Source organism: Jaculus jaculus, chromosome 8, assembly GCF_020740685.1.
Source record: "Jaculus jaculus isolate mJacJac1 chromosome 8, mJacJac1.mat.Y.cur, whole genome shotgun sequence".
NCBI classification, from domain to species: Eukaryota; Metazoa; Chordata; class Mammalia; order Rodentia; family Dipodidae; genus Jaculus; species Jaculus jaculus.
This window is the reverse complement of record NC_059109.1, coordinates 59,933,845-59,957,044: the sequence shown is the minus strand read 5'-3', so window position 1 is coordinate 59,957,044 and position 23,200 is coordinate 59,933,845. Positions and strand designations below refer to the sequence as shown.

The window sequence follows — 23,200 nt, the reverse complement described above, 5'->3', positions numbered from 1 at the left end:
CACAAGGGGATACATGCATCTAGAATTCGTTTGTTAGCTGGAGGCCCATGAACGCCCATTCTGGAAGGATGGAAGGAAGGACGGAAGGACAGAAGGACGGAAGGAAGGAAGAAAGGATGGACGGACGGACGGATGGACGGACGGACGGAAGGAGAAAAATAGGATCCACATCATGTATTTTGTAAGTGGAAATTTTTCAAATTCATTTATTAGCATAAACCTTTTCTAAAACCCTTTCCACAATGCCCCAAAATTGAGCCTCCATATGCTGCCCAGATTGGTCCTGAATTTCTGGGCTGAAGTGATCCTTCTGCCTTAGCCCTTGAGTAGCTGCGCCTACTAGCATACTGAGCCTGGTGTCTCTCTTTTGTCCCTCTTTTCTGATCGATTCTAAATAATAACATGATAGGAGTAGCAGTGAGTGAGAAAGTGGTATGAGGGTGGGCTAATGTTCATTTCATTTTGGGGGGGGGACTCAGGGATAATAATAAGAATTTTTTTTTAAGTAAGAAAAGATTATTGCTGTGCATGGTAGTGAATACTTGCAATCCCAGTACTTGGGAGACTGAGGCAGATGGATTAGAGCAAGTTCAAGGCCAGTCTAGGTTACAAAATAGTTCAAGGCAAAACTCAGCTACTTGTACTTTGTCTCCAAAAACAGGGTGGGAGATTGGGGAGATGGCTAAGTGGTTAAGGTGCTTGCTTGCTAAGCCTGAAAACTTGGGTTCAATTCCCTAGTACCTATGTAAAGCACAGGGCGGCGCATGCATCTGGAGTTTGTCTGCAATGGCAAGAGACACTGTGTCCATTCTTTCTCCTCCACCCCTCATGTAAATAAATATATATATATATATTTAAAAATTATAATTAAACAGGAAAGTTGGGCATGGTGGCACACACCTTTAATCCCAGCACTCAAGAGGCTGACATAGGAGAATCATCATAAGCTTAAGGACAGCCTGGAGCTACAGAGTGAGTTCCAAGTCAGCCTTGGTTTAAGTGAGACCTGCCTTGAAAAAAAAACCAAAAATTAATAAATAAACAGGAAAAATGGAACAAGCTAATGATTTAAGCTAGCAGGCAAGTTCAACTATAATAATAATACCAACAATTTCAATACCATCAGTAGACTAAATTCACTAGTATGTCTGGGGCTGGAGAGATGGCTTAGCAGTTAAGGCACTTGCCTAGGAAGCCTAAGGACTCATGTTCGACTCTCCAGATCCATGCAAGCCAGATGCAGTGGCTGGAGGCCCTGGTGTACCAATGATCTCTCTCATGAAAAAAAAAAAGAAGAACAAAGACTATCTGGGCATGGTGGTGCATGTGTTTAATCCCAGCACTCAAAAAATAAAACAAAAATAAGGGCTGGAGAGATGGTTTACCAGTTAAACTCCCTAGGACCCATGTAAGCCAGATGCACAAAGTGGCACATGTATGTGAAGTCTGTTTGCAACAGCTGGAGGCCCTGATGTACCCATTCTCTCTATCTACTTCTTTCTCTCTCCCTCTCTTAAAAAAAAAAAGAAAAAAACAAAAAATGCCAGGTATGGTAGTGCACATCTTTAATCCCAGCACTTGGGAGGCAGAGGTAGGCGGATTGTTGTGAGTTCTAGGCCACCCTGAGAATACAGAATGAATTTCAGGTCAGCCTGGGCTAGGGTGAGACCCTACCTCAAAAAACCAAAAAGAGGCAGATTTACAGATCACACTAAGTAATGACAATCTAGACATAGTCTGTTTATAAGAGAGATAAAGGACAAGGAAAAGTTGAGACGTATCAGGCAAAAAAAGTTGCTACTATAATTATATTATTAGATACATTTGTTTTTAAGAGAAAGATTAAACCAGAGGTTTAAGGTAGCCATATAAAGGGCTTATTCACCAAGAATTTCAATTTTAAACACATACATACTGTTGTTTAGTTACTCATTTTTGTTAACTAATTAACCTTAGATATATTGACTTAAACAAACACCTATTATCTCACAATTTATTTGGTTGTCATTTAAATATTATGTTTATTTTTGACAATTTCACAAATATCATACACATACACAATGTACTTTGATCATATTCATCCCACATTACTGCCTCTTATCCTCCTCATTCCTGCTGACTCCCTTCTTCCTAAGTCCCCTGCTATGTTCATTGCTTCTGTGACCCATTCAATTTAATTAGGGTTGTTTGCATTAGCATTACATTAGCACAGGTTATTTACAGGAATATGGGCAACTTACCAGTGGCTATACCACTGAACAAAATGACTCCCTCTCCCTCAGTGTGATGGCTTACATTGACTGTCAAATTGAGAGGACCTAGAATCACTTGTGAGGGATTATGCAGATTATATTAACCTATGTACATGTCTGAGGGATAATTTTTGATTAGGTTAATAAGGCAGAAAGCTTCACTTTACCTGGGGGGGGGCACTATTTCCTGGGGTCCTGAACTATGTAAAAAGGAGAGCTGCCCAGTGAGGTGCACACACCTTTAATTCCAGCATTCCGGAGGGAGAGGTGGGAGAATCTCTGAGAGTTTGAAGCCACCCTGAGACTACACAGTTTAAGTCCCAGGTCAGCCTGGATCTCACCTAAAAAAAAAAAAAGAGAGCAGCAGTATGTACTGCTCTTTGCTTACTTGCTGTGGGCTGAATGTGAGAAGCTGCCTCAAGCTCTTGCTGCCATGCCTTCCCCACCATGATGAACTGTACCTGGAACTGTAAGCTGAAAAGAGTGTTCTTCCCTTAAACTGATTGTTGTCAGGTATGATGTCTCAGTAAGGAGATGTTAACTGACACATCCAGCAAACCATTAAGGAGCTAATAGCTCCTCAAGCAGTGATGGGGACCAGGCGTATTGGCACAATCTTTAGTCTCAGCAGTGTAAATTCAAGGCCAGCATGGGCTACAGAGTGAGCTCTGGGTCAGTCTGGGATAGAGTGAGACCTTGTTTCAAAACACAAACACATACATACACACACACAATTTAGGACTGGGGAGATGGCTAAGTGGTTAAAAGTGCCTGCTTGCAAAGCCTGCAGGCCCAGGTTTGATTCCTCAGTACTCTTGTAAAGCCAGATGCAGAAACTGGCACATGCATCTGGAGTTTGTTTGCAGAGGCAAGAGGCCATGCATGCCCATTCTCATTTTCTGTCAAATAAATATTTTTTAAAAACTGAAGAAGGCTGGAGAGATGACTTAGTGGTTAAGGTGCTTGCCTGCAAAGCCTAAGGATTCAGGTTAAATTCCCCAGAACTCATGTAAACCAGATGCACAAAGTGACACAGATGTCTGGAGTTCATTAACAGTGGCTAGAGGCCCTGACATGCCCATTCTCTAACTCTTTCTCTCTCAAATAAATTAAATGAAATAAAAAGATGCTGATGTTAAAAAAGAAAGGAAGGAAGGAAGGAAGGAAGAAAGGCCGAGTGTGGTGATGCATGTCTTTAATCCCAGTACTTGGGAAGCTGAGGTAGGAGGATCACTGTGAGTTTGAGGTGAGCCTGAGACTATAGTGAATTCCAGGGCATCCTGGGCTGGGCTAGAACGAGACCCTACCTCAAAAAAAAAAAAAAAAAAAAAAAAAAAAAGCTGGGTATGGTGGCACATGTCTTTAATGCCGGCATTTGGGAGGCAGAAGTAGGAGGATTGCTGTGAGTTCGAGGCCACCCTAAGTCTACATAGTGAATTCCAGGTTGGCCTGGACCAGAGGGAGACCCTACCTTGAAAAACCAAAAGAAAAAGAAAAAGAAAAAGAAGAGATGGGGGCCTCACGAACCCTTTTCTCATCCATGATGGAATGTTGATGGGCCAGATCTTGTAGCTGCTGTGAGTTCATGAGTGCAATAGCCATCTCATGTCAAGAAGATACTGTATTTGCTGAATACAAAACTAATTAATAAAAAGATATATATAAATACATAAATCAAATTTTAAAAATAGCAAAAAAAAAAAAAAAAAAAAGATAGGGTTTCAAAGCACTCTTCCCCAGCTACTAGTTCTTACATTCTTTCTACCTTCTTTGGTGATGTTCCCTGAGCCTTGAAGGAAGTAATATAGATGTCCCGTTTAGGGCTAAGCACTCAACAGTCATTTATTCTCAGCATTTTAACAAGTTATGAGTCTATGAATTAATTAAAGCCTGCCCATTGCAGAAACCAATACTGATTGCTACCTGTTTGGAGCTCTCCCGTCTGAAGTTTCAGTTGCAATCAGTTTATCTTCAGGCATTCTGGTCCTGGTCATTTGTGTTCCAACTGTTTGCCTATTTAATTTTTTTTTGAAGATAAAATAATTTCCCTGGAGACTTTGCATGTTATGAAACTAAAGATGCCTTCAAGATTTGGTTGTAGTGGTGTTATAGAATGGAAAGTCCTGGTCAATCATAACTCAGGAAAGGAACAAAGGTCTCATCAGGTATTGTGGGTAAGAAAAGCACAAGTATATCTCCTACATTTCTATTTCCTTGAATATTTGGTAAGACTCTTGTAATAAGTCCAGGAGTCATTGATGTTTGTTTGCTTGCTCGCTCTCGTGCTCGCTGTCTCTTTCTCTCTCCCCACCACCTTTTCTCCCTGAGGTAGGGTTCCACTCTAGCCCAGACTGACCTAGAATTCACTATGTAGTCTCAGGGTGGCCTCAAACTCACTGCAGTCCTCCTACCTCTGCCTTCCAAGTGCTGGGATTAAACATGTGCCATGACACCTGTCTATTTTCTAAATTTTTTAAACTAAAAAAATTATACAAATACATATAGGTAAAGATTCACAAACCATAAATGCAGAACTTATTATCATAATAGCAGTTTCATCCTCCCATACTTCTCCTCAGCCTGATCCTGAGTATTGCAACACTGATGTGTGACTGGCAACAGTAAATACATTCAAACTACTGCACTCTTTATCAGAAGAACTCAGCAGATCTGGAAGATGGTATTAGGAACCCAGTTCAGCAGGAAAAGCCTGGAAGATGTTATAATTCAACTCAACAGGCAAGAAAATTGAAACAACTTTTCACCTGTTAGGCAAATATTCTAAAGGAAGTTTATAAAAAGGACTGGAAAGATTTTTCTCTCCTCCTTTCTTTCTTTTTTGTTTTTTCTCAAGGTAGGGTCTTACTCTAGCCCAGGCTGACCTGGGATTCACTCTGTAGTCTCAGGGTGGCCTTGAACTCACAGTGATCCTCCTACCTCTCCCTCCTATGTGCTGGGATTAAAGGCATGCACTACCATGCCACATTATTCTCTGAGGATTAAGACCAGGACCTAGTGCATTCCAGGTAAATACTGTGCCACTGAGTTATATCTACAACCCTGAGAGGTGGGGAGATTTTAATTACAGGTACTAGTGTTAAATATACGCCACTGAGCAATCAAATTGGAGCTGAGCTAGAAGCTTCCTCCCTGTTGACTATCAGTGCTGGAAAGTGCTTTGTAGCCCACCAGAGAAAAGTAGTAGGGTTCTGAATGCTACATGGCTTGCCAGCTAGGCAAAAAGTGTCCACTGGTGTGACAGTGGCATATCTGTTATGGGGGAAACTAAATGCTCTCTGATTGGATTTAAGGCCAGCTTCACAGAAGGGAATTCATGCAAGGGGCTAAGAACCTACTCAAAAGTCTATGGCTGCGGAGGTCATAAATCCTAGGGAGAAAGTTAATACCACTATTTGGCTACATGGATCTATTATGACCACCAAATTGTCCTCTAAATGCTTATGTTAAATGCTTATGTTAATACCCATCTGTTAATGCTACTCTCACTTTCAGTTAGAGAAGCTTCTCTTTTCAGATGGCCATGACCACTGGGATGACTCAAAACTCATGAAAGTGCTAAGAAGAAGTGACAGTGCAGTGTCCAGTGCTAAGTGAGACACACCAAGGTTTAGGAACTACAGCAGAAGAGGTGGTAGAAAGGATGTAAGAACTTTGGTTCTTACAATGATGTGTTCTAGACACAAAGTGGCCCCTGCATTCAAGACCTCCAAGTGGCTGATGCTAAATACACAACACCTACATAATGTGAGGGAAAAAAATTATGACATTAAAATAGAAGAGGGGGCTGGAGAGATGGCTTACTGGTTAAGCGCTTGCCTGTGAAGCCTAAGGACCCCGGTTCGAGGCTCGGTTCCCCAGGTCCCAATTTAGCCAGATGCACAAGGGGCGCACGTGTCTGGAGTTCGTTTGCAGAGGCTGGAAGCCCTGGCGCGCCCATTCTCTCTGTCTCCTCTATCTGTCTTTCTCTCTGTGTCTGTCGCTCTCAAATAAATAAATTTTAAGGGGACTTCCGGTTAAGATGGCGGCGTAGGTACCACGCCAAAGCAGCCTAGGGGGGAAAAAGACCCAAAAAACTCAGCAAAATACACACTTTTACTAAAAAGTGAGGTGTATAGGAAATGGAAGCGGCAGCAGAGAAGTAGAAGAGTTATAGAGCATCCAGAGCCCGCACAGGTGGGAAAAGCAGCTCCGGCAGCTCGGCCAACCGCCGCAACCGCGAGGCAGCAGAAAGCCGCCAGACTCAGCTCGAGCCGCAGGAAAAGCCAGGTGCGGGATTTTCCCCTCACACCGCGCTCTCCGCAACTTGGGAAATGTGAGGGAGAGCGGCAACGAGCAACGGAGGAGCAGACCGCGAGGTAGAAGAACACGTGGAGCAGCAAGACAAACAGAGCAGCCACGGCTCCCTCCCCTCCCCCACCGCCTGAGCCCAGCTCCAGCAAACAGAGCAGCGGCCCGGGACCCGGCCACACCAACTTGGGCTGACAACGGGACCCAAGCAGGAGCAGAGTTCGGGAGCAACATCAGTGGCTCCAGCACCGGTACCAGCGGCCGCAGCAGCAGCAGACCCAGGAGCGGCAGCAGTGGCAGATCCCGCAGAAGCAGCTTCAGGGGGAGCAGCGGCAGTGGACACAGCAGCAGCAGCTTCAGCAGCAGTGGTGGCTCCAGCAGTGGCAGCTACAGCAGCAGCAGAGGCAACAGCAGCAGCTCGGTTTGCCCCGTAGGAAAAGCAAGTGCCCAGCTCCAGAAATCTGAACAGCAGCCTGACGACCCAGGCAGCAACTTGACTGAGACCAAAATCACCCAAGGTAACTGGGATTGCACCAGAGAAGGGTCTCACTTGGTCACAAGCTGACTTGGATCCCTCAACAGACCAGAAATCTAAACCTCTTTGTTGATAGAGGATCTGGTCATTATAATAACTACTCTTGCATACATACTCGGGGCTGTTTTTGATTGAATGTGTACAGTGTTTAGTTAAATTTTAGAGTCTACCTGTATTTTATTCCACTCAGCCTGCTTGAATACTCCTATAGCAGGGAAACTCAACCCCTAAGAACATCTTTGTAGATACTCTGAGAGTCTTAAGAGCCACACCTAATACCTTAAGGTCCTACCCTGAAAATATATTACATCAAATCAATTGATACAGCTAAGAATACACAGCTAGCTAGAAAATCCAACCATTAACTTAATCCAAGATGCAAAAATATATACATTATAACACAAGAAACACTAAAAAGCAAGACGATAGAAATCCACCTAAAAGTATTAATGCATCAGAAATGTCCTCCAGTGAGAAAGAGTTAGAGGAAATGCCTGAGAAAGAGTTCAAAAAAATAATTATAAATAAAGAGGTCAAAGAACACATGAAAACAATCAAAGAAGAAATCAAAGAGGAAATCAAAGAGGAAATCAAAGGAATCAAAGAAGAGGCAGGACACCAATTTAATGAAATAAAGAAGGCAATACAAGACATAAATAGGGAAATAGAAATAATAAAGAAAAACCAGTCAGAATTACTAGCAATGAAAAACACAGTTAATGAAATAAAAAACTCTGTAGAAAATCTCACCAGTAGGATGGATGAGGGAGAGGACAGAATATCTAAGCTAGAAGACCAGGTGGCAGACCTAATGCAGTCCAACAAAGAAAAAGACAAACTTATAGAAAAATATGAGTGGGAATTTCAAGATATTCGGGACACTATGAAAAGATCAAATATTCATGGCATAGTAGAAGGAGAAGAACTCCACTCCAGAGGCATAGTAGGCATCTTCAACAAAATCATAGAGGAAAATTTCCCCCAAATTGGGAAAGAGGTGCCAATGCAGATACAGGAAGCCTTTAGAACCCCAGCCAGACAAAACCTGGAAAGACCCTCTCCTCGCCATATTATAATCAAACTTCCAAACACACACACCAAAGAAAAAATACTGAAAGCAGTTAGAGAGAAAAATCAACTTACCTACAAAAGCAAGCCCATCAGGATTACAGCAGATTATTCAACACAAACTTTTAAAGCCAGAAGGGCTTGGAGTGATATATTCCAAGTTCTGAAAGATAACAACTGTCAACCAAAGTTACATTATCCTGCAAAGTTATCCATTCAAATAGATGGCGAAATAAAGACATTCCATGACAAAAGCAGGTTAAAGGAGTATTTGAAGACAAAACCAGCTCTACAGAAAATACTTGATAGAATCCTCCATGCTGAACAAAAGGAAAAGCACACATATAAGGAACATAGAAAAAACAAGCTATATTCAAATACCAGTTAACAGAAGAGAGCACAGGTAGAACCAGAAAAACACACACACAAAAAAATGGCAAACATAAATACACACCTTTCAATAATATCTCTTAATATCAACGGTCTCAATGCCCCAACGAAAAGACATAGATTTGCAGACTGGGTTAAAAAGCAGGATCCTATAATTTGTTGTCTCCAGGAAACTCACCTTTCTACAAAGGATAGACATTATCTTAGGGTGAAAGGTGGGAAGACGGTGTTTCAAGCAAATGGGCCTAGAAAACAAGCAGGGGTTGCTATCCTAATATCAGACAGGGTAGACTTTAGTCCAACGTTAATCAAGAAAGATAAGGAAGGTCACTTTATATTGATTAAGGGCACACTCCAACAGGAGGACATTACAATCCTAAACATATATGCACCTAACATGGGGGCTCCCAAATTCGTCAAACAAACACTATTAGAACTAAGGTCACAGATAACACCAAACACAGTGGTGGTGGGTGACTTTAACACCCCATTCTCATCAATTGACAGGTCATCCAGGGAAAGAATAAACAGAGAGGCATCTGGACTAAATGAGGTCATAGAAGGAATGGACCTAACAGATATATACAGGACATTTCATCCAAAGGCTGCAGAATATACATTCTTTTCAGCAGCACATGGAACACTCTCTAAAACAGACCATATATTAGGACACAAAGCAAATCTTAACAAATTCAGGAAAATTGAAATAATTCCTTGCATTCTCTCTGACCACAATGGAATTAAACTACAAATCAGTAGCAAGAAAGGCTATAGAGCATACACAAAATCATGGAAACTAAACAATACACTACTAAATGATGAGTGGGTCAATGAAGAAATCAAAAAGGAAATCAAAAAATATATAGAGTCAAATGATAATGAGAACGACATACCAAAATCTCTGAGACACAATGAAGGCAGTTCTAAGAGGTAAATTTATAGCTTTAAGTGCCTATATTAAGAAATTAGAAAGGTTACAAGTAAACGACCTAATGCTTCGACTTAAAGCCTTGGAAAAAGAAGAACAAGGCAAACCAAAAATCAGTAGACGGGAAGAAATAATAAAGATTAGGGCAGAAATTAATGAAATAGAAACAAAAAGAACAATGCAAAGAATTAATGAAACAAAGAGTTGGTTCTTTGAAAGGATAAACAAGATTGATAAACCCTTAGCAAATCTGACCAAAAGAAAGAGAGAAGAGACACAAATTAATAAAATCAGAGATGAACAAGGTAACATCACAACAGATTCCAGAGAAATTCAAAAAATCATAGGGACATATTATAAAAGCATATACTCCACAAAGTATGAAAATCTGAAAGAAATGGATGATTTCCTTGATCTATATGACCTACCTAAATTAAATCAAAATGAGATTAATCACTTAAATAGACCTATAACAAACATGGAGATCCGATCAGTTATCAATAATCTCCCAACTAAAAAAAGCCCAGGCCCGGATGGATTCACTGCTGAATTTTACCAGACTTTTAAGGAAGAGCTAACACCATTGCTTCTTAAGCTTTTCCAGGAAATAGAAAAAGAAGGAATTCTACCAAACTCCTTCTATGAGGCCAGCATCACCCTGATACCAAAACCAGGCAAAGATAGAACAAAAAAAGAAAATTACAGACCAATCTCCCTGATGAACATAGATGCAAAAATTCTCAACAAAATATTGGCAAACAGAATACAAGAGTATATCAAAAAGATCATTCACCCTGACCAAGTAGGCTTTATCCCAGAGATGCAGGGATGGTTCAACATACGCAAATCTATAAATGTAATACATTACATAAACGGGTTGAAGGACAAAAATCACATGATCATCTCATTAGATGCAGAGAAAGCATTTGACAAAATCCAACATCCCTTCATGATAAAAGTCCTACAGAGACAGGGAATAGAAGGAACATATCTCAATATAATAAAGGCTATTTATGACAAGCCTACAGCCAACATATTACTAAATGGGGAAAAACTGGAAGCTTTTCCACTAAAATCAGGAACAAGACAAGGGTGTCCACTGTACCCACTTCTATTTAATATAGTTTTGGAAGTCTTAGCCATAGCAATAAGGCAAGAGACACACATAAAAGGGATACAAATTGGAAAGGAAGAAATCAAGTTATCATTATTTGCAGATGACATGATTCTATACATAAAGGACCCTAAAGACTCTACTAGCAAGCTGTTAGAGCTGATCAAAACCTACTGCAATGTAGCAGGATACAAAATAAATACACAGACATCAGTAGCCTTCATATATGCTAACAACAAACACACAGAGGATGAAATCAGAGAATCACTCCCATTCACAATTGCATCAAAAAAAATAAAATACCTTGGAATAAACCTAACCAAGGAAGTAAAGAATCTCTACAATGAGAACTTTAAAACACTCAAGCGAGAAATTGCAGAAGACACTAGAAAGTGGAGAAACATCCCTTGTTCCTGGATTGGAAGAATCAATATCATGAAAATGGCAATCTTACCTATAGCAATCTACACACTTAATGCAATCCTATCAAAATTCCAAAGGCTTTCTTCATGTAAATAGAAAAAACAATCCAAAAATTCATTTGGAATCACAAAAACCTCGAATATCTAAAATAATACTGAGTAACAAAAAAGAGGCTGGTGGTATCACCATACCTGATTTTAACCTATACTACAGAGCCATAATAACAAAAACAGCATGGTACTGGCACAAAAACAGACATGTAGATCAGTGGAACAGAATAGAGGATCCAGATGTAAGCCCAAGTAGCTATAGCCACCTGATATTCGATAAAAATGCCAAAAATACACATTGGAGAAGAGCCAGCCTCTTCAGCAAATGGTGTTTTGAAAACTGGATAAATATCTGCAGAAGGATGAAAATAGATTCTTCTCTCTCACCATGCACAAGAATTAAGTCCAAATGGATTAAAGACCTTAACATCAGACCGGAAACTCTGAAACTGCTAGAGGAAAAAGTAGGGGAAACCCTTCAACATATTGGTCTTGGCAAAGACTTTCTGAATACAACCCCAATTGCTCAGGCAATAAAACCACAGATTAACCACTGGGACCTAATGAAATTACAAAGATTTTGCACCGCAAAGGACACAGTGAAAAAAGCAAAGAGGCAACCTACAGAATGGGAAAAAATCTTCGCCAGCTATATATCTGATAGAGGATTAATATCTAGGATATACAAAGAACTCAAAAAGTTAAATAATAAGGAATCAAACAAGCCAATCAAAAAATGGGCTATGGAGCTAAATAGAGAGTTCTCAAAGGAAGAAATACAAATGGCATATAAGCATCTAAAAAAATGTTCTACGTCACTAGTCATCAGGGAAATGCAGATTAAAACTACATTGAGATTCCATCTCACTCCTGTCAGATTGGCCACCATCATGAAAACAAATGATCATAAATGTTGGCGGGGATGTGGAAAAAAAGGAATCCTTCTGCACTGCTGGTGAGAATGTAATCTGGTCCAGCCATTGTGGAAAACAGTGTGGAGGTTCCTAAAACAGCTAGAGATTGATCTACCATATGACCCAGCTATAGCATTCCTAGGCATATATTCAAAGGACTCATCTCATTTCCTTAGAAGTACATGCTCAACCATGTTTATTGCTGCTCAATTTATAATAGCTGGGAAATGGAACCAGCCTAGATGTCCCTCAACAGATGAGTGGATAATGAAGATGTGGCACATTTATACAATGGAGTTCTACTCAGCGGTAAAGAAAAATGAAGTTATGAAATTTGCAGAAAAATGGATGGACCTGGAAAGTATTATACTAAGTCAGGTAACCCAGGCCCAGAAAGCCAAGCGCCACATATTCTCTCTCATATGTGGATCCTAGCTACAGATGACTGGGCTTCTGTGTGAGAATGAAAATACTTAGTAGCAGAGGCCAGTAAGTTGAAAAGGAGACATAAAGGGTGGAGAAAGGAAGGGAGGAGGATACTTAATACGTTGATATTGTATATATGTAATTACAATGATTGTAATGGGGAGGTAATATGATGGAGAATGGAATTTCAAATGGGAAAGTGTGGGGGTGGGGAGGGAGGGAATTACCATGGGATATATTTTATAATCATGGAAAATGTTAATAAAAATTAAAAATAAATAAAAATAAATAAATAAATAAAAAGGGAAAAAAAATTTAAAAAAAAATTAAAAAAAAATATAGAAGAGGGGCCGGGCGTGGTGGTGCACACCTTTAATCCCAGCACTTGGGAGGCAGAGGTAGGAGGATCACCATGAGTTTGAGGCCACTCTGAGACTACATAGTGAATCCCAGGTCAGTCTGGACCAGAGTGAGACCCTACCTCGAAAAACCAAACAAAAAGAGGGACTAGTTCAAAAGGGAAAGCGGGTTAAAGGAAAGGGGGTGGGTATGGGAGGAAGGACAAAGGAGGGTGGTGAGAGGGGATTATAATCAAGAAACATTGCTTATATATATATGGAGGTTTTCAATAAAAAAGTTACAAAAATAGCCAAGCTGGGTGTGGTGGCACACACCTTTAATCACAGGGCTTGAGCGGCTGAAAGAGGAGGATCACCATGAGTTCAAGACTAGTAAATTCCAGGTCAGCCTGGGTTAGAGTGAGAGCCAAAACCAAAAACCAATCAACCAACCAACGAAACAAACAAAAATACCCAGATACCTTCTAGGGAGTTGTTGGCCAGGGAAGGGAAGTCTGTGATGCCCCCAAAATATAGGCCACTGCCAAGGCTCTTGGTTTACCATCAGAAAAAGATGGTAAAATTTGCTGGAGACTCCCACATGCCTGGACTACAAGGTCACTGAGAACTCAAGCTGGAGCTGAGCTGAAAACCTCGTCCCTGTGAACAGTTGACAGGAAGCTGGAAAAAGCTGTACTACATGCAGCCCTAAGGAAGAAAGAAGTCGTCAGCAGTGATAAACAACAGTGGACACTGCAAGCCTTAAGATTGGCCAATCAGGCCAAATGACCCTGTGGGTGCAATAGTGGCATGTCTGTTTTAGGGAAAACCCATCGCTCTCTAATTGGACTGGAGGCCCACTCAACAGGATGCCTGGTACTGGCAACCTAGTCAAAAGCCTATGGCAGGGGAAGTCATGACCTTAGGGGTGTAATGCCTGGTGTCTGGCTAAATGCATATGTTATGCTCACCAAACTGCCCTGTAAGCACTTTTCTTAACATTCATACCCATATAGTAATGCTACTCTCACTTTTGGTTAGAGAAGCTTCTCTTTTCAGATGGCAGTGACCACTGGGATGACTCGAAAGGCACCATAGTGCTACAAAGTGACAGAAGAGTGTTCAGCACTGAATCATTTATATCATAGCCTCCAAGGCTCAGGGTCAATTGTGGAAGAGGTAGCAGAAAGAATGCAAGAGCCAAAGGAAGTGTAGGAGTGCTTATAACGTAATTTTCCAGACACAATTTGGCCTGGATATCCATGACCCTGCAGTGCCTAGTACTACCTACACAAGACTCTCATAATAACAGAAGGAAAAGATGATGACATCAAAACAAAAGAGAGACCAATTAAGAGGCAGAGGGGATATCATGGAGAGTGGATTTGTGAAGGGAAACGTGGGGGAGGGGAGGGAATTATGGTTTATTGTCTATAATTATGTAAGTGGTTCAGTAAAAAAAAAAAATTTAAGCTCCCAAAATGCTTTAAAATATTTTAACACATAATTACTCATTATTTCAAATCAGTCTGCAAATATTTGAGCTGCATTAACTTTTTTACATTTTATTAGTTAATTTATTTATTGGAGAGAGAAAAGAGGCAGATAGAAAGAATGGGTGTGTCAGGGCCTCCAACCACTACAAATGAACTCCAGACCCATGTGCCACCTTGCGCATGTGGCTTCTGTGGGTACTGAGGAATCGAGCCTGGGACCTTAGGCTTCATAGGCAAGCACCTTAACCACTAAACCATCTCTCCAACCCCTCCTTTTTTAAAAAAAATTATTTATTTATTTATTTGAGAGCAACAGACACAGAGAGAAAGGCAGATAGAGGGAGAGAGAGAGAATGGGTGCGCCAAGGCCTCCAGCCTCTGCAAACAAACTCCAGATGCGTGCGCTCCCTTGTGCATCTGGCTAACATGGGACCTGGGGAACCGAGCCTCGAACCGGGGTCCTTAGGCTTCACAGGCAAGCGCTTAACCGCTAAGCCATCTCTCCAGCCCAGCCCCTCCTTTTTTTGAGGTAGGGTCTCACTCTAGCCCAGGCTAACCTAGAATTCACTATGTAGTCTTAGGGTGGCCTGGAACTCACATTGGCATCCTACCTCTTCCTCCCAAGTGCTGGGATTAAAGGCACATGCCACCATGCCTGGTGAATTGCATTAACTCTAGACTGTCCATTTCATTAGCAAAGACTTTTGCTTTCCTCCTCTGCAGATAATAAACTATGCTCTGCCTATTGTAAATGTATTAGGGATAGAAGCAATCTCCAAAGCAAGGGGATGTGGTAGTTTGAATGATGTCCTCCAACAGATTCAGCAGTTAAAGCTTGTAACTTGTATCTCCAGCCACCTGGCGGAAGGAGGTGTCACTGTGGTTGGATCCTGGGATTTAGCCCTAAGGTGTTACTGGGGGTGGATCTATATTCCAGTAAAGGAATGCAGAGAACAGTTGGAGTTCTGCCTGGGTTCCCTGTGGTTTGGCTGCCAGTTTTTGCTCTTGCTTTTGGTGATGTGTTTTCTCTTTTTTGCCATTATGGAACTTCCCCTGGATCTGTAAGCCCGAAATAAATTTTGTTCCTCCTATAAACTGCATCTGATTTGGAGGTTCATCCCAGCAGTGTGAAGCTGCCTATGGCAGAGGATAAAATTGGTTTTTTTTTTTAGATAAGATTTCATGTATTCCAGGCTGATGTTGAACTCCCGATCCTTCTCTCACTTCCCAAGTGCTGAGATTACACTTATGTATCACCACACTGGTTAAAATGTACTTTTCATGGCCTATCAAACTCTTTTATTGACACCTTGACCACTCTTGATCTAAATGTGAAATTATTACAGAGAGAAGAATATCTCTGAGACGTATAAACTACCCAATTTTGAAGTATGAAGGAGAGTTGGGCATGGTGGTACATGATTATGATTCCAACACTTGGGAGGTTGAGCAGGAGGATCACTGTCATTTTGAGACCATAGCAAGACACAGCCATCTTTTTTTTTTGTTTTGTTTTGTTTTTGTTTTTTTGAGGTAGGGTCTCACTCTAGCCCAGGCTGACCTGGAATTCACTATGTAGTCTCAGGGTGGCCTGTACCACCATGCCTGGCTAACTATTGTCATCTTTTTTTTTTTTTTTTTTTCCCCGAGGTAGGGTCTTACTCTAGCTCAGGCTGACCTGGAATTCACTATGTAGACTCAGAGTGGCCTCAAACTCATGGCGATCCTTCTACCTCTGCCACCTAATTGCTGGGATTAAAGGTGTGTGTTACCATGCTCGGCTCAAAATAACTACTGTGTCATCTTTATCAGAAGTAGCTGTTATACCACTCTTGAGCATATTCCTCACGGATTCCACATTCAGTAGAGATACTTACACATCCATGCTTATTTATATTCTATTTACAAAAGTTAAGAATTGGAATCATTCCAGGCTCAGGGTCCATTGCGGAAGAGGTGGCAGAAAGAAGACCCAAGGGGCTGGAGAGATGGCTCAGTGGTTGAGACACTTGCCTGCAAAGCCCAAGGATCCAGGTTCGATTCTCTAATACCCACATAAAGACAGATGCACAAGGTGATGCATGTATGTGGAATTCATTTGCAGTGGCTGGAGGCCTTGGCATATCCATTCTTTCTGTCTCTCTCCTTTCAAATAAATAAATAAAAATATTTAAAATATTTTACTTTTATTTATTTGACAGAGAAAAAGGGTAGGAGGGAGGGAGAAAAAGAAAGAGAGAGAGAGAGAATGGGTGTGCCAGGACCTTCAGCCATTGTAGGCAAACTCCATATGTGTGTGGCCCCTTGTGCATCTGGCTAACGTGGGTCCTGGGGAATCGAACCTGGGTCCTTTGGCTTTGCAGGCAAACATCTTAACTGCTAAGCAATCCCTCCAGCCCCATAAATAAAAATATTTTAAAAAAAGAAAGAAAGAAAGAATGTAAGAGCCAAAGGAAGGGCAGGACTCCTTACAATGTGCTTTTTCAGACACAAAATGGCCTGGATATCCATGACCTCGTAGTGCCTGACACTATCTACCCAAGACCCTCATAATAGAAGGAAAAGATGATGACATCAAAATAAAACAGAGAGCCAGGTGTGGTGGTGCACGCCTTTAACCCCAGCACTCGGGAGGCAGAGGCAGGAGGATCACCGTGAGTTTGAGGCCACCCTGAGACTACACAGTGAATTCCAGGTCAGCCTGAGCTAAAGTGAAACCCTACCTTGAAAAACAAAAACAAAAACAAAAACAAAACAGATTGATTGAGAGGGGGAGGGGATATGATGAAGAGTAGAGCTGCAAAGGGAAAAGTGGGGTGGAGGCAAAGGAACTACCATGGTTTATTGTCTATAATTATGGAAGTTGTCACTAAAAATTTTTGTTAAAAAGAATTGGGATCAGCCTAGATGCCCAGTGACAGATGAATGAATAATAAAAATACGATACATACACAATGGAAGTCAGCAGCAAGGAAAAATGAAATTTGCAGGAGAATGGATGGACCTGGAAAGAAATATTAAGTGAGGTGACCCTCGCTCAGAAAGACCAAAACTGCATGCTCTCTCCAACATATGGATCCAAGTTTGTAATATCTTTAAGTATACAGATAGAGATAGATGTGGGTAAACCATATAAAGGTGGAATGATAAGCAAGAGCAAACATTAAAAGGAAGGAAGAGGGATATGACATGTGAACAGGAGAGGGGAGGATACTAGGAGGGAAGGGAAAATGAGGAAAGAGGAGGCTTCAGAGAAGGAGGGATGATGAGAATCAACTAAAACAAATTATTTTTCCCCTGCATTAAGCAGCGTTTTATTGTAACAAAAAATTTAGGTAAGTTCCAAAGCTATGTATTATTGTGTAGGTACACACTGGAGATGATGAATTGGGCAAAGTGTACATTTAACAACATTGTACTATGCATTTAGTCAACTAATTTGTGGTAAAAGAAGATACCAAAGTATTGCTTTTCAAATGATTTCATGTTTTTTTTTTCAGAAATATTATACACAACACAGAATTGAGATACAACAGTAGATTTTATAATTCTTATCTTAACATTAGATCTGCAATATGTGAAAATTCCAGTTGTATAGTGTTAAGGCATTTTTCCCACCACATACATTATACAGAAAAGCACACAGGAAACAAAGGAGCTTCAAACAGAATCTCAATACTCCTAAAAATGAAAGCAGCAGCTGGGCATGGTGGCACACTCCTTTAATCCCAGCATTTAGGAAGCAGAGGTTGAAAGATCGCCATGATTACAAGGCCACCCTGAGACTACACAGTGAATTCCAGGTCAGCCAGGACTAGAGTGAGAAACTACCTCTAAAAAACAAATTAATTAATTAAAAAATAAAATAAAATAAACCAGTCGGTGGTGGTTTAATTCAGGTGTCCCCCATAAACTTATGTACTCTGAATACCAGGTCCTCAGCTAGTGGCAATTTAGGAATTGGAGCCTCCTGGAGGAAGTGTATTACTGGGAATGGGCTTATGAGTATTATTGCCAACTCCCCTTTGCCAGTGTTTGGCACACTCTCCCGCTGCTATTGTCCATCTGATGTTGACCAGGAGGTGATGTCCACCCTCTGCTCATGCCATTCATTTTCCCTGCCATCATGGAGCTTCCCCGTGAGTCTGTAAACCAAAATAAACCCTTTCTTCCAACAAGCTGTTCAGGTGTTTTCTGCCAGCAATGAGAAGTTGACTGCAACAAAAGTCAAACAAACAAAAATATGAAAGAGCTGGTGATTTGGCTCATTGATAAGAGTGCTTCTTAGCATGTACAAATTCCTGTCTAGCATGTGTAAATTCCTGCCTGATCCCCAGCAAAATGAAAAAGAGAACAGTGGCAGGCCCACATCACAAGGCTAAGGGCCCTAGTGATCAGATTTCCATGTTTATGTCAAAGTATTTACATAGAAATATCGACTGGGTGCTGAGGATGTCAGATACAGTTCTACCACATATATATACTGAAAGGATTGAGAGTTGACATCTCACTATTCTCACTACTTAAACACTCTTCTAAGTCAGAGAGAGAGTGAGAGAGAGAGCACTATCAAGTACTTTTTCTACTTTTGTCTGTCCTTCCTTATTTCTTTCCTTCCTTTTTTCTCCACCTCCCCGTCCCCCATAGGGTCTCACTCTAGCCTAGGCTGACCTGGAATTCACTGTTTCTCAGGCTGGCCACAAAAAGTAATCCCCCTATCTCAGCCTTCCAAGTGCTGAGACTAAAGGTGTGCATCATTCTGACTTTCTGCTAACATTTTCCACAGCAACTTGGATACCTTTAAATACCTAAAAGCTCAACAATGTACAAATCCAGAGACTTACATAACAATAGTACAACATGACTGCTAGTATATTTAAAATTACTTACTCTCATTTATAATTAAAGAAGTATAAACAAAAACTAGAAATGGAGCTAGGGAGATGGCTGATTGGTTAAAGGTGCTTATTTGCAAAGCCAGATGGCTTGGGTTTACTCCCCAGTACCAAGTAAAGCCAGACTCACAAAGTGGCATATATGTCTCAAGTTCGTTTGCAGGAGGCCCTGGCATACTTGTACTCTTTCCCACACAAATAAACAAACAATAAAGCAAAAATATTTTAAAATATAGAAGTGTCTTCACTTTTTTATTTTATTTTATATTTTATGTTGGTTTTTTGAGGTAAGGTTTCATTCTAGGGCAGGCTGACCTGGAATTCACTATGGAGTCTCACTCAGGGTGGCCTTGAACTCACGGAAATCTTCCTACTCTGCCTCCCAAGGGCTGGGATTAAGGGTGTGTGGCACCACATCTGGCTGCCTTTCACTTTGTAATTAAAATAAAAATTTAAGCCAGGCATGGCGGCACATGCCTTTAATCCCAGCCCTCGGGAGGCAGAGGTAGGAGGATCACTGTGAGTTTGAGGCCACCCTGAGACTCCATAGTGAATTCCAGGTCAGCCTGGGCTAGAGTGACACCATACCTTGAAAAAAAAAAAACAAAAAAACAAAAAAACAAAAATTTAAGACTAAGCCAGGCATGGTGGTACACACCTTTAGTCCTAGCATTTGGGAGGCTGAGGTAGGAGAATTACTATGAGTTTGAGGTCAGCTTGGGGCTACAGAGTGAGTTCTAAGTCAGCTTGGACTAGAGTGAGAACCTGCCTTGAAAAGATGAAAGACTGGAAGACTTACTTTCAGGGATCATTTTTATAGTTTACTAAAAGTTTCTCTGCCTGTGTAGAGTACTGGAAACTACGAAGAGGGGGCACAGAGTTCTCTGAGTGTGAAGCTGGCACTTGGTGTTGCTTTGCTGCAACTGCCACTTGCCATTGATGATTGTTCCTGCTATCCTTCGGAGGTGAGCTGGAGGGGAAGGATGCAGTCTGAGTGGCAGGAAAAACAAAAACAAGACTGTGCTGGAGAGATGCCTCAGTGGTTAAGGTGCTTGCCTGCACAACCTAACCTTCAGAGTTTGAGTTCCCCAGTACCCACGTTAAAGCCAGATGCACAAAGTGGCACATGAACCTGTGGCTAGAGTCCTGGGACGCTCATTCTCTCTGTCTGTTTCTGCTTGCAAATAAATAAATATATCCCTGATTGGTCAAAGCTTTATGGGGGAGGGTTATCTTTATGTTAATGCACATAGTCTTTGGGTAAAGAATTCCACTACCTATGCGTATAATGACAATTAAACTACAGGGATACAAGATGCTCAATGCAACATAAATGTTAACGGCATCTTAGAAATGACTTAAATGCCCATGAAGAAGAACTGCCCAAGTAAAAACTGTAGTAAACAATGGAATACTCTTCAGCCCTAAATAACAGTATGAGGCAGGATCATTACGTACTTATTTGAGAGATGTTCAAGACAAAATGTTAAGTAACAAAAGATAGTCTGTATAATATAATCACACTGATGTAAAGGGGAAAAGATAGTCACATATAATATAAAAATTATAATTAAAATTTTCTTCTTTTTTTATTTTTTGAGGTACGGTCTCGCTCTAGCCCAGGCTGACCTGGAATTCACTATGTAATCTCAGGGCGGCCTCTAATTTATGTTGATCCTCCTACCTCTGCCTCCCAAGTGCTGGGATTAAAAGTGTGTGCCATCACACCTGCCTTTATAATGAAATTTTTCTAGAATTCCCAAGAAATTGTCAGCAGCCAGTATTTTGGGGGAGTGAACATGGAGTGGTGGAAAGACATTCTCCTTGTTTTAATTTTAGAAAAAGAGAAAGAGGAAGGAGAGGGGGAGAGAGAGAATTGGCATGCCAAGGCCTCAGCAATTGAACTCCAGACACTTGTGCCACCTAGTGCACATGTATGATGACCTTGTGCTTACCTTACCTTTGTATATCTGGCTTATGTGAGATCTGGAGATGGAACATGGCTTAGGCTTTGCAGGCAATTACCTTAACTGCTAAGCCATTTCCCCCACCCAAGAAGAGATTCTTTTTTTAAAAAAAATTTTTTGTTGTTATTTTTATTTATTTACTTGAGAGTGACAGCAGAGAAAGAGGCAGATAGGGAGAGAAAGAATGGGCGTGCCAGGGCCTCTAGCCACTGCAAACAAACTCCAGACGCATGCGGCCCCTTGTGCATCTGGCTAATGTGGGTCCTGGGGAATTGAGCCTTGAACCAGGGTCCTTAGGCTTCATAGGCAAGCGCTTAACTGCTAAGCCATCTCTCCAGCCCAAGAAGAGATTCTTAAGATTTTATTTACATTTACATTCGTAGTTTTTGGATTCCTCAGTGCAGTATTTAGAGTAAGGAATCTAAGTCTTATCTGTATATTCTGAAAATTTACGTTTTCAGAGCTTGTCAAATTCTTGTTAAATTACAAGCTTACCACAATTTAAATAAGTAATAAATGGAGGAAATAAATCACCTCCATAACTCATTTCAAAGATAAGAAACTGGAATATCAATTTTATGGATTACTTAAGACCAAACTATTTATAAAGTGCTTTTAATAATTAAAAACAAGGTTAGCTGGACATGGTGGTGCATGCCTTTAATCCCAGCACTCAGGAGGCAGAGGTAGGAGGATTGCTATGAGTTCGAGGCCATCCTGGGACTCCATAATGAATTCCAGGTCAGCCTGGCCAGAGTGAGACACTACCTTGAAAAACCAAAAACCAAAAAAAAAAAAAAAAAACAAGGCTAGCTAGAGCTGGAGAGATAGCTTAGCAGCTAAGGCACTTGCCTGCAAAGCCTGAGGACCCAGATTCAATTGCCCAGTACCCACATAAGCCATATGTACAAAGAGGGACATGTGTGTGGATTATGTATGCAGTGGCTAGAGGCACTGGCATGCTCATTCTCTCTACCAACTTCTGTCTCTCAAAATAAATATATAAATAAAATATTTTTTAAAAGCAAGATTAAATACCAAGAGAAATAATAAAAAGTAGCTACAAAGGCCAAGATGCTACATGATATTATAATGCCTTCTTTTGAATACTAACTTTGAGAAAGATATAGACCATTTTTTTGAGGTTTTTTTTAGAGGTAGGGTCTCATTCTAGCCCAGGCTGACCTGGAATTCACTACGGATGGCCTCAAACTCACAGCAATCCTCCTATCTCTGCCTCCTGAGTGCTGAGATTAAAGGCATGCACCACCACGCCCGGCAGATATAGAGCATTTTAAACCATAGACTATATCAAATTACTTTTTTTATTTCTTTGGGTTTTTATGGTACAATTTCACACTAGCCCAGGCTAATCCTGGAACTTAGTCTGTATTCCCAGGCTGGCCTCAAACTCAAAGCATCCTCCTACCTCTGCCTCTCAAATGCTGAAATTAAAGATGTATGCCACCACGCCTGGCTTTAAAAAATATATATAACTAAATTGGATTGGAGAGATGGCTTAGCATTTAGGCTTCACAGGCCTTAAGGATCGAGGTTCTATTCCTCAGTACCCACAGAAGCCAGATACACAGGGTGGCGCATGTGGCTTTCATTTGAAGTGGCTAGAGGCCTTGGAGCTCCAATTCCTTCTCCCTCTCCCTCTCTCTCTCACTATATGCCTCTCTCTCTCAAACAAACAAATAATATTTTTTTAAAAATAGAAAAAAATCCAGGCATAGTGGCTCATGCCTTTAATCCCGGCACTTGGGAGGCATTGGTAGGAGGATTGCTGTGAGTTCAAGTCCACCCTGAGACTATATAGTCAATTCCAGGTCAGCTCTAGCTAGAGCAAGACCCTACCTTGAAAATAAAAAAAAAAAAAGAAAGAAAAAAGAAAATCAGAAAACAATATATAACTAAATTGACTTTCAGTAACTGTAGAAGTAGCTTCCTAAAGTTGACCAGGTTGGAAACAAAAATGGGGGGGGGCAGAAGTTGAGGAGTAAAAATTAGAAAAATAGAGGATCAAAAATAGAAATAGATAGGGGAATAAGGAATGTCTGTTAGTACAAATAGGTAAAGTGACTTTAGGGTCA

At 40.9% G+C, this 23,200-nt stretch overlaps 1 protein-coding gene and 1 non-coding gene across 6 annotated transcripts in view; one reads left to right on the top strand and one right to left on the bottom strand.

Annotated features, from left to right (window-relative positions):
• Positions 1-23,200, bottom strand: part of Slc12a6 (solute carrier family 12 member 6) — a 180,320-nt gene that overhangs the window by 68,846 nt on the left and 88,274 nt on the right. The gene's annotated exons all lie outside the window — the stretch shown is intronic.
• On the top strand, positions 19,928-20,136 carry LOC123463015. The gene has a single exon (XR_006638636.1). It is a non-coding gene; the product is annotated as a small nucleolar RNA U3 (small nucleolar RNA).